This window comes from Acyrthosiphon pisum, chromosome X (assembly GCF_005508785.2).
Source record: "Acyrthosiphon pisum isolate AL4f chromosome X, pea_aphid_22Mar2018_4r6ur, whole genome shotgun sequence".
Lineage (NCBI taxonomy): Eukaryota > Metazoa > Arthropoda > Insecta > Hemiptera > Aphididae > Acyrthosiphon > Acyrthosiphon pisum.
In genome coordinates, this window is record NC_042493.1 from 111,785,430 (window position 1) to 111,795,520 (window position 10,091).

The window sequence follows — 10,091 nt, forward strand, 5'->3', positions numbered from 1 at the left end:
GTGTAATTATTATTAACTCTGCTTAACGTCAAAGTTATTATATAAAACTATATTGCCAAAAACAAAATTCGTTTTTGTCTCGCACAGTCGCACTCAATACTCATGTATGATTAATATCTCATGAAACTAATGAAACCCAATACCTACGAGATTTCCAATAACATGTACAAATATCGGTATCTAATAGTTAAAATAATTGTAAAAAAAAAATTGTCATTGTCTACTTCATAAATATTATTTAATTAAATATATTGTAAAAACATAGAATAATAAAATGTTTGTTGCAAAACCATTCAAACATACGTCCCTATAGTTTGAGTGACTAAAATCCCTTTGGGAAGGATGAGGTATGTACCATGACCAACAATGTTTAATCATTGATAACGAAGCTCATTCGCCTATTATCAAAGTTTAAATTAAGAACATTGTGTGTGGGTTGTCAAGCCCGGGTTAAGGGGGGTCCAGGGTGGGGCATAGCGCCGCGCCGGGGCCTCGATAGTTAGAATTTGTTTAGGGGCCTCAGATTTATCCATTACTTTTTTATTATTGGCTACAACACTGCATAAATCACCTAAAAAATCGATGATTATTTAACGTGGAAAAATAAATAAATAAATTTAAATTATAATTTATAAATAAAGTGATACATATTATTCATTATTTATTGCTATGTAGTATGTACCTATTGTATCTAATACCTATATAGTATATATATTTATTAACAGGTACCTAATATTAAATAATAAAATAAACATTATTTTTTTTTTCGTACTGGGGCCTCATAATCCGGGCTTATATATTATGTAGATAATAATATTTATAATATAACTAGCTAATCCTGTGCACTTCGTTGCCCGTTATAAATATACCAACTCTATATGACTCAAACTATGTTCAATTTTTTATTTAATATTCGGTGTATGTAATATATTTAAAATTAATCTTAACTTTTCCGTTGCCCGGAATAAAAATTCTGATTCGCAGCAGTATATTATCAGGTAGGAAATCTACCTGCGGTAGATCGCGGACCCCGTACTCTATGTACGTAACGTACAGTACGTTACTGTATGATTTAACTCTAAAGTATCAAAGTTATACCAAGTTTGTCGTATTCCACCTATGGTGGATTAATACAAAATCCTAACCTAACCGTATTAATGTCAGATGAATTAAAAAAACAAATTTAACCATTTTTAAATTAGCCTGTCTTCTTCCCGGAGGTCTAATCTATACTCAAAAGTTAATTTATATAATATATATACCTATATATATATATATATTGAAAAAATAATAATTCAAATCAACAAACATGACTGATTAACCAATAGCAACCAATTTATAATACACTGTTGCGCCACTGTTGTATTTTTTACATCTAGAATTCCTACTTTTCCGGTGGATTTTCCTAAAATTTTCTTTCGTGAAAACCTTCTCCTGGCAATTACGAACATCTTAAAAAAAATTTAAGTCAAATCAGTTCTCGATTGATGAGGTAACGACAATTTTTCAGGCTCCATTTTTGTATGTATATAGATATTTATCATTATGGTAATATTGTAGGTATATTAGATATTTACATATAATATTATATTTTTACATTTTTTATACTTACGAATAATGCAAATTGTTGAGACCCGAACGCGATACCACCCCCACTGACCGGCTCAAACACACGCGACACGCACACGCAAATCACATATCTGTTACCTATTCGTACCTATATATTTATATTATTGTTTTTATTTCTGTTTTAATTGTCCGTATCAACTGTGAATTATTATATAATATGTAGATAATGAGCGGTCGGCCGTCGACGTCAAGAGTTAGCACGGCCGCCGGAATCTTCAGTCCTGTTTCTCGGAGTGCAACCGAAGCACACATTTTTACGTGCGCAAATCGCCGTTGTTAAAATAATTTATAGTTTTAAATTGTCGGCACGAATTGCCAATTATTATATTGTTTTATGTTGGCGCTAATCGCCACATAAATTATACTATATTTTTTAGTCTGAGAACTGTGCGCTTAAATTATATTATTATTGTTTTATTTCCTGAGTGCACTGATCGTCGCTGGCGTATTGTTATTATTATTTTTTTCGGCGCTAATCGCCGCCTTTATTATTGTTACGACATAGAGCGTGTCGCGCATTATTATTATTGTTATATTTTTCTATTTGTGTGTGTGTGAACTATTTTTTATTATATAGCTAGGACCAGCTGGCCAGACTGCGCTCCACAAATTGTGAGTCATTTTATTATTATATTCTTGTCAAATTAATTATTATCATGCCAAAAGGGCCGTATAATTATTATATTTTACTTTGGTTATAAGGGCCACACATTAATTTATATTATACTTTTTCTCTGTTCAGCCATAAGGGCTGCTATTCATTATATTATATTTCTAAACTTTATTATTGTGTTGCTGTGATTTTTATTTATTTGTGTTATTATTGATATCGTGAATTATACAGCAACATATTACTACCTTAAAAGTGTTACCATTTTATTATTAATTATAAGTACACACACACACACAAATACACACACATCCACCACACACTAGTGTTCGATAGTTTTGCTCGGCGAACCCGTCCACTTCTATCGAACTGCTAACACACCACGGACTAAGATAGCATGGACTGGTATCGACTATCTTATCAGTGGCCCTAAAATGTTTCTAAAGCCGCCGTAAGGTACAACTAGGGGTAAAAGCGCCATCTATAGGTGTGTTATAAAAATACAATAATTAGAATTAGAAAACATAAAAAATCAAATTTTCAGAATAATAAATATTAATAATATACTGAAAAAATAATATTATAATTTATAATGTACTCATTACTGACTGACTACGCAAAATTGTAATTTTTACAATTTTTTAAGTAATAACTACTAATAAATAATAAAAATGTATATATTGTTATTAATTAAATAAAAAATACACTTGAAAAAATAAAAATAATTAATATCAAATTAAGTAGGAACAAGTTTGGCTAATTTTTTTTTTTTTGGCATTAACCTTTGGTGTATTCTTATTTGTTATTAACGAATTTGTCTCATTCGCATGATTATGAAGTTAGATATTATAGTTGTTAATATGTCTGTCTTATGTTGAATACAAGGAAAATTAATTAACTTATTGTTGTTGAAAAAATCATCAAGAGTTAACAAGAAAACATCATTATCTTTACAATGCTTTACAAATGATTTTTCTACAGCAGTCAATAAACCAAAAATAAAATCATTTGGGTAAGTCAAACCTCCTCTTGATTTCAAATTGACAAATTGAGCTTCTGGTTTGCTTGAGTAACACTTATTACCTAAATTAATTAATAGAGATCAAGATTTAAAATACAAGTTACATAATTTAGTACCCTAAATAAAAAAAATTATATATATATAAAAGGGTACTACCGCTTACCAGCTATAGCTGTAAGGCAAACATTACATTTTATGTTTTTTGTTAAGTTTTTAGTAATATAGCCACAAATATAATATAAGACACAATCTTCCACTTCTGATTTGTAATAGTTATGGATACTATTATCAAAAATTTCATCTAATTCCACATCAATGGTAATTAAAGAGTCAAGTTTCTCTTTTAAATTTTCAATTTTTTGAACCCTTTGTGTAACATCATCATTATTTACAACACTATGTAAATCATTAATTGAAATTGTATGTACACTGGGTTCTAAAATTTTACAATTCCCTGTTTTGGGTGGTTTTAGCAAAGAATAAATTGATAACATTTTGTACACCTGCAGAAATGTGGGTGTACTAGGGTGTTCATTTGGACCCGTAGCTTGCCTCGCCATGCCAAAAAATTGCTGTATGATAGAAATAAAACAAACTCAATAATAATGTTATTCATATACAAATTATTTTTGGTTCTGTCATCAACAAATTTATAAAAATAAAATACCTCTAAACGATCCTGATTCATCTTGTACGTTAGTACATATTTGAATCCACATTTTTCTAATAGGTATTCAGATAGTTCTAACATTGATTTAATCGTTACTCTTAACCCATCGGCAGTACTTTGTGTCAAATACTCATCCTTAGATATTTTTCCATTTTCAACTTGTTCTTCCCAACAATTCAGCCAAATAAGATTTTCTTCTAAAACCTGGTTAAGTTAAACAATTAGTAATCATTTATTTTTTAGTTAGCAGCCCACTTCAGCAGTATTTAATTTAGATGTTGACTATAGATAAATAATATACTTGGAAGTCAAGGCTATTTTTTCTTATTCCTTCGGCTGGGTATTTGCGGTTTAACACATCAAATAATTTATTAAAGCGATCAGTAAAAACTTGTGTGTCATAACTGTTTTTAAGAAATTCTACCTTCACATGATCACGATAGAACTCTATTCCTCTGGCCATAGAATTACTAAAAATCTGAAAAAAAATTTGTAAGTTTTGAACTACCTAAACATCTTTCATACTTATGTTTATCCAATTGATTAAACATCTTACCTGAGTAGCCAATTTTACATTCATTTTGCTAAATCCGTCAACATCAAGATGCCTTAATGTAATCTTTGGACATACTCTTGTAGGAGAATCAAAACTTCTTTTACAATCATTGTCATACACATCTTGATAGTATGACCATCTGATATATTGTCCATCTGGAGATACCTAAAAATACAATTATTTTAAGTATTTTAAGTACCTAAATAATTATATAAGAACATTTTAAATTGTGTAATTTTATTTATTTTTAAACTTTTTTTATTTAAAAGTCTATTTCTAACATTCTTTATCAGGTGAGGGGCATCAGAAAACATGAATACTTTTCGATTAGGATCCAAGGGATGTTCAAATGAATTGGTTAATTCATTTCTATTTCCACTTATACCAAGTTCTGACCAAAGTTTACGATTGGTTGATGCCCCATCTGAAACTACTCCATCAATTTTAACTCCAGCATTCTCCAGCAGAGATATAGCTTTGATAACTAATTGTGCCAAAACTATTCCTATAAATTATAATATATAAAATATACAATTTAATATAGAAATGCAGGTCATTAAAATTATTCAACATAATAACTTACCATATATCCATATAAATACTACTGTACTATCTGTACTCATAAATGAAACATAGAACACAACACATAAAATCTGGAATCATAAACATGCAACACAAACTCTACTAACAAAAAACATAAATATGCTAATAATAAAACATAAAAAACCACCAAAATGTTAATCATTAAATAAAATGTGTTAATCCTTCCATACAAATAATTTTTTACAATACAAACAACTAATTAGTACAATAATTGTTAAAATTCTTAAAATCTATAAGAACATATAAATGTCACATAGGTATTATTTAAGTACCTTTTACGGGTCCTCTTGATGCAAAGACTGCTATTGACTGCGTAAAATTTAAAGCCAGACTTTGAAACATAAAAACCAATGCATGGTTGGCTTTTAACCCCGAGGAATCTATTTCACCGCCAAAATCTTCCAAACCATTATATGTTAATGTCTGAGAATTAACATTAAAACTCTCCCTCAAAATATCTCATCAAAAACTAACATTCCGTGTTTTTGTTCATTTGTAAGTACACCTACTCTTTTTTTCAATAGTTGAAAAATTTTTTTGTCAAATCCACACTCAATACTTATCAAAGATAAATATTTTCTTATAGTCCTTGGACAAGGGAGGGGCAATATGTCTTGCTCCCTTAAAAAATTATAAGTGGTAGATGATCTATAACAAAACATTTTTAAATTCAAAACATCTCAAAGATTGGAGAAAATTTAATAATATTACACGACATACCTTATTTTCAATAACACACATAACAATATCCAATTTTCTGAATATCGTCTGTTTTTTAAATTAGTGACCATGCTAGCATTAATTATTTCTTGTACAATGGTTTTTTGTGATTTATTTAATTTATCTGATTGTATTATGGTATTAATTGATTGATTAGTTAATTCTTTTGATTTTATTTGTATCTCATTTAACTTTAAATTTAATTCCTTAATTGACAACTTACACCTTTAAAAAATAATAAGTTATAACTTAAACTGGCATTCAATATCAACTATTAATGGTTAATGTTAGGTATTATACAAAAATTCTCTACACATATCATTGCTCATTAGGTAGGTAATGATTAAAGTATATTTTACCTTATATTGGATCTTTTAATGTTTTTTGATTTTGTTAATATCTTATTAAGCATACTACGCCGAGTTGGAGTAAGGATAGACCCAATATACTTATTATTTTTCAATAAAGCTCTCTTTTTATACATCCTAAAATATGGAAATAATAAGTTACATCGTTCACACCTTTTCTGTGCATTTGTAATAATACAACATTTGTTATGAAACCATGTTTCATTTTCTAAATGTGTATTCTTTAGAACAATTCCTAAAAAAAAATATTTAAATATTATAAAATGCAAAATATACATGGCTATTATGTAACACATAACATATAGTTTTTAATAACAAATTTTTATCAAACCTGGAAAATTTATGACATTTGGACCTCCTTGACAAATCTTTTTTTGTTCAAACAATTTAATGTTTTCAATCACATCCAATGTATTTAATGGGTATGTCAATTGTTTTAAATCTACAATTGTAGGATTTATACATTTCTGATTAACATAATAGTTAATATCTAAAGTGCTAGAATGAAAAACTATTTGTTTTTCAATAACAACTTTAATTCCATCTAATATATTAGGTTTATATAATGACATAATGTTTACACCTCTATACAGCATCCATTCAACTGGTAATATAATGTCTTTAAAATTGCTAAATGGGTCCTTAAATAATATTAGAAAAAGGCTTACTATAGTATCACATAACACCCATAAAAATAATATTTCTTTAATTAAGTATAACAAACTTACTTCTAAAGATGGTTCTGTACATATTAATTTATTCGACGATTCACCAAATAGTTGTTTTCTAAATGGCTCAATAAAATTACTAGAATTTAAAGGATCTGGTAAAGTAATTTCTATGTTGTTATTAGAAGTATTAATTACTGATGGATCAAATATTGATGGAATTGCACCTTTTTTCAGCTTAATTTGTGTCCTTTGACCCAATACCTGAAGGTATACAATCAAAATATTTTAATACCTAGTAGGAATATATTATGTTTTATATATATCTAACCTATCTGGTGGTCTTACTTTTTCTATTTTTTCTTTATCTTCAGATAAACATTTAGGTACAGCATAATTTGTAATAAAATCGTCATTGCAAAAATGTTCAGCACATACATAACTAACTTTACGCAAATAATTTCCATTCACTTTAGAAATAATTTTGTTCCAAGCATCAAAGTCAGAATCGTATACTTTAAATAATGGAACATTGGATGTTTTGTTAAAACTAGTGCACTTAACAACAGAACAACGTCGAGGCATTTTAAAAACTGTATCAACATTTATTAAAAGAGCAACTACGGTCTATACTCCGTACGGACTATATTAAAATTTAATATTCATAATGTCAGTGAATTTCGGTGACCAAAATTTGTTCAAAATAGAAACATCTAAATATACAATATAGTAACTTTATTTGACACTAGGAGCGCTTTTACCCCTAGTTGTACCTTTCGGCGGCCTAATAGGACGGGGGAGTGGCGGTGTCGAAACATTTGAGGACCGTTCCTCTACTACCCCCCAACCTTGTCGATACCAGTCCATACTATCTTAGTCCGTGTAACACACATACACACCTTTACACAGGTCTGTCGGTGTGTGAGTACAGCGCGCGAAGTATTTAGGTGACCGGGCATCACGGACTATTATTGTACGTTCCCGGCCCAAACACAAATAATGTGTTCAACATCAGTCGATTGAAAATCAGGATGGAGGTACCATTGAAGAAGGCCGAATAAGTTATAGATATAGTAATATATATATATATTATCTAACCTAACCTAACCTAACCTACCTACCGACTAGTATAATATTATAATAGGCTATAGCCTATAATAATATGGTAACTACCTATACCGATAACGTAGCGTGCCAAGTTCCCAAAGACCAGTGTTGAGGAGTAAAAAAATGTTACGATTACAATTTATATGCAACTCATATAACTATATGAGTACCTAAGGTCTTAAAATTTCATGAAATATTTAATTTCCATGAAAAATAAAAATAAAATGTTTATTATACCTAAAAGTTTATTGTCGACAACTTCCAAGTGAACATTTTTAAAAGTCGGTTAATTGTATGAAAAAAAGAAAATATGTAACACATTTACATATAATTTATACGTTGTTAAACAAATTAAAACATTTCCTTTTAATTTAATCCTTAAGTTTCAAACTCATAAACCAACTTTACATCATAACGTATTATTGAGAGCCATGGCTTTGTGAATGCCTATTATATTATATTCACAATTTATAAACCACATAAACTACTCTTAATAGTCGTGAGTCGTGATCTTTTACAATAAGTATACAAAATATTATCGAATTATTAAATATAGAGTACAGATCACCTTCGCATTAATATGCCATATACACACACTTAAACGACTTTTGTACACTTTATAATTAAATTTTGTAATAGTGAAAATTCACTATTATTTCATTCACAGTTAAAATTGAATTCAACTTAATTTCAAATCATTATATTTTGGATCGCTGACGGTTCACATACAACAATATTTTAAAAATCATATAACAAATGTTTTTATTCTCAAAATAATGCCACAAATATATTTTAGTACTACCTACATAATATAGAATATTATACAAATATGAAATAATAAATCAACAAAAATATTATGTTTTTCTTTATTTCTAATTAGTTTGTAAACAATATATTATTTCTAATCATCTATAACCGATCACGTTTAAAATGAGAGAAAAATTTTTCATAATTTTATTGAAATATTTCAATTGGATAATTTTAAGTGAAATATTTCAAACTCAGAACCCTACCTATAAGTAAATATTCATGCAATTCATTAAGACGACGCCACACCCGCATGTGTTGTCTCGGCGTCTTACAAACGCGTAACATACCAAAATATGTACGCTCAGCAGTTCACGTTTTATTCCGTTGGTTTGAAAGTTTGAGTGATTCGACCTATTTTGAAACTTGATGGTAAGAACATTATAATATCTGTGTTTTGTTGGAAGTTTCTTTACGATAATTCAGTTTTTAAGTGAGTTATGAGCATTTTTAATTTACATTTATTATACACGCATAACTCACTTAAAAACTTAATGAAATTAACAATTTGTCGGAAGGTCGTAGTAGAATCGTGAATATTATTTCATTATATCCAAATTATAGCTAGTTTCAAAGTTGAAAACATATATTATATTATATAATATCCAACGCCATATGCTAATATACGCACTATGTTTAATTTGTATTATTAATGGTTGTACATGGTTTATCATCACATTTCAGTGTTAAGTGTGTAAGTAGGATACCTATGTAAAATATTTCAATAATTCACAAACGCGGAAAAACCATTTCAAAATTGAAATATCACAAAATACCGACAAAAAAACACACCTAAGAATACTGTTACTTTTAAGTTTGATAGTGCGATAATCACTGGAATGTCAAACAAACAAATTGTGCAAATCGACGTACCTATCTAATATAACGACGTTCAACAAAAACGGTTCTGCTGAACGCAAATTTGTCAGCTGTAGCTATTATTATAAGTATAATGTAAACTCTAAAGTATTATACAATATACATGTAGCCATATTATTATTACACAACCCCATCGTTCAAGTGGTAGCTTTATTTCTTTATGCCGTACAGTGCACTTAACTGTATATCGGCGTAATCTTTTTATTTATGCATCTGTACCTATGTTTTATAAATTATTGAAATATCAACCAAATATCCTCTTTGACTGTTTAACCCATATTTTGTAATATTATTCAATGTTCACGCGTAAAATACATGCCAACAATAACATATTCTTGTAAACGGACATATTAATTGTTGTTAACACCGTTGATTATCTTAACATATTATTATAAAACAAAGTCCCCCTTTTTTGTCTGTATGCTTAGATCTTTAAAATACGCAACGATGCGG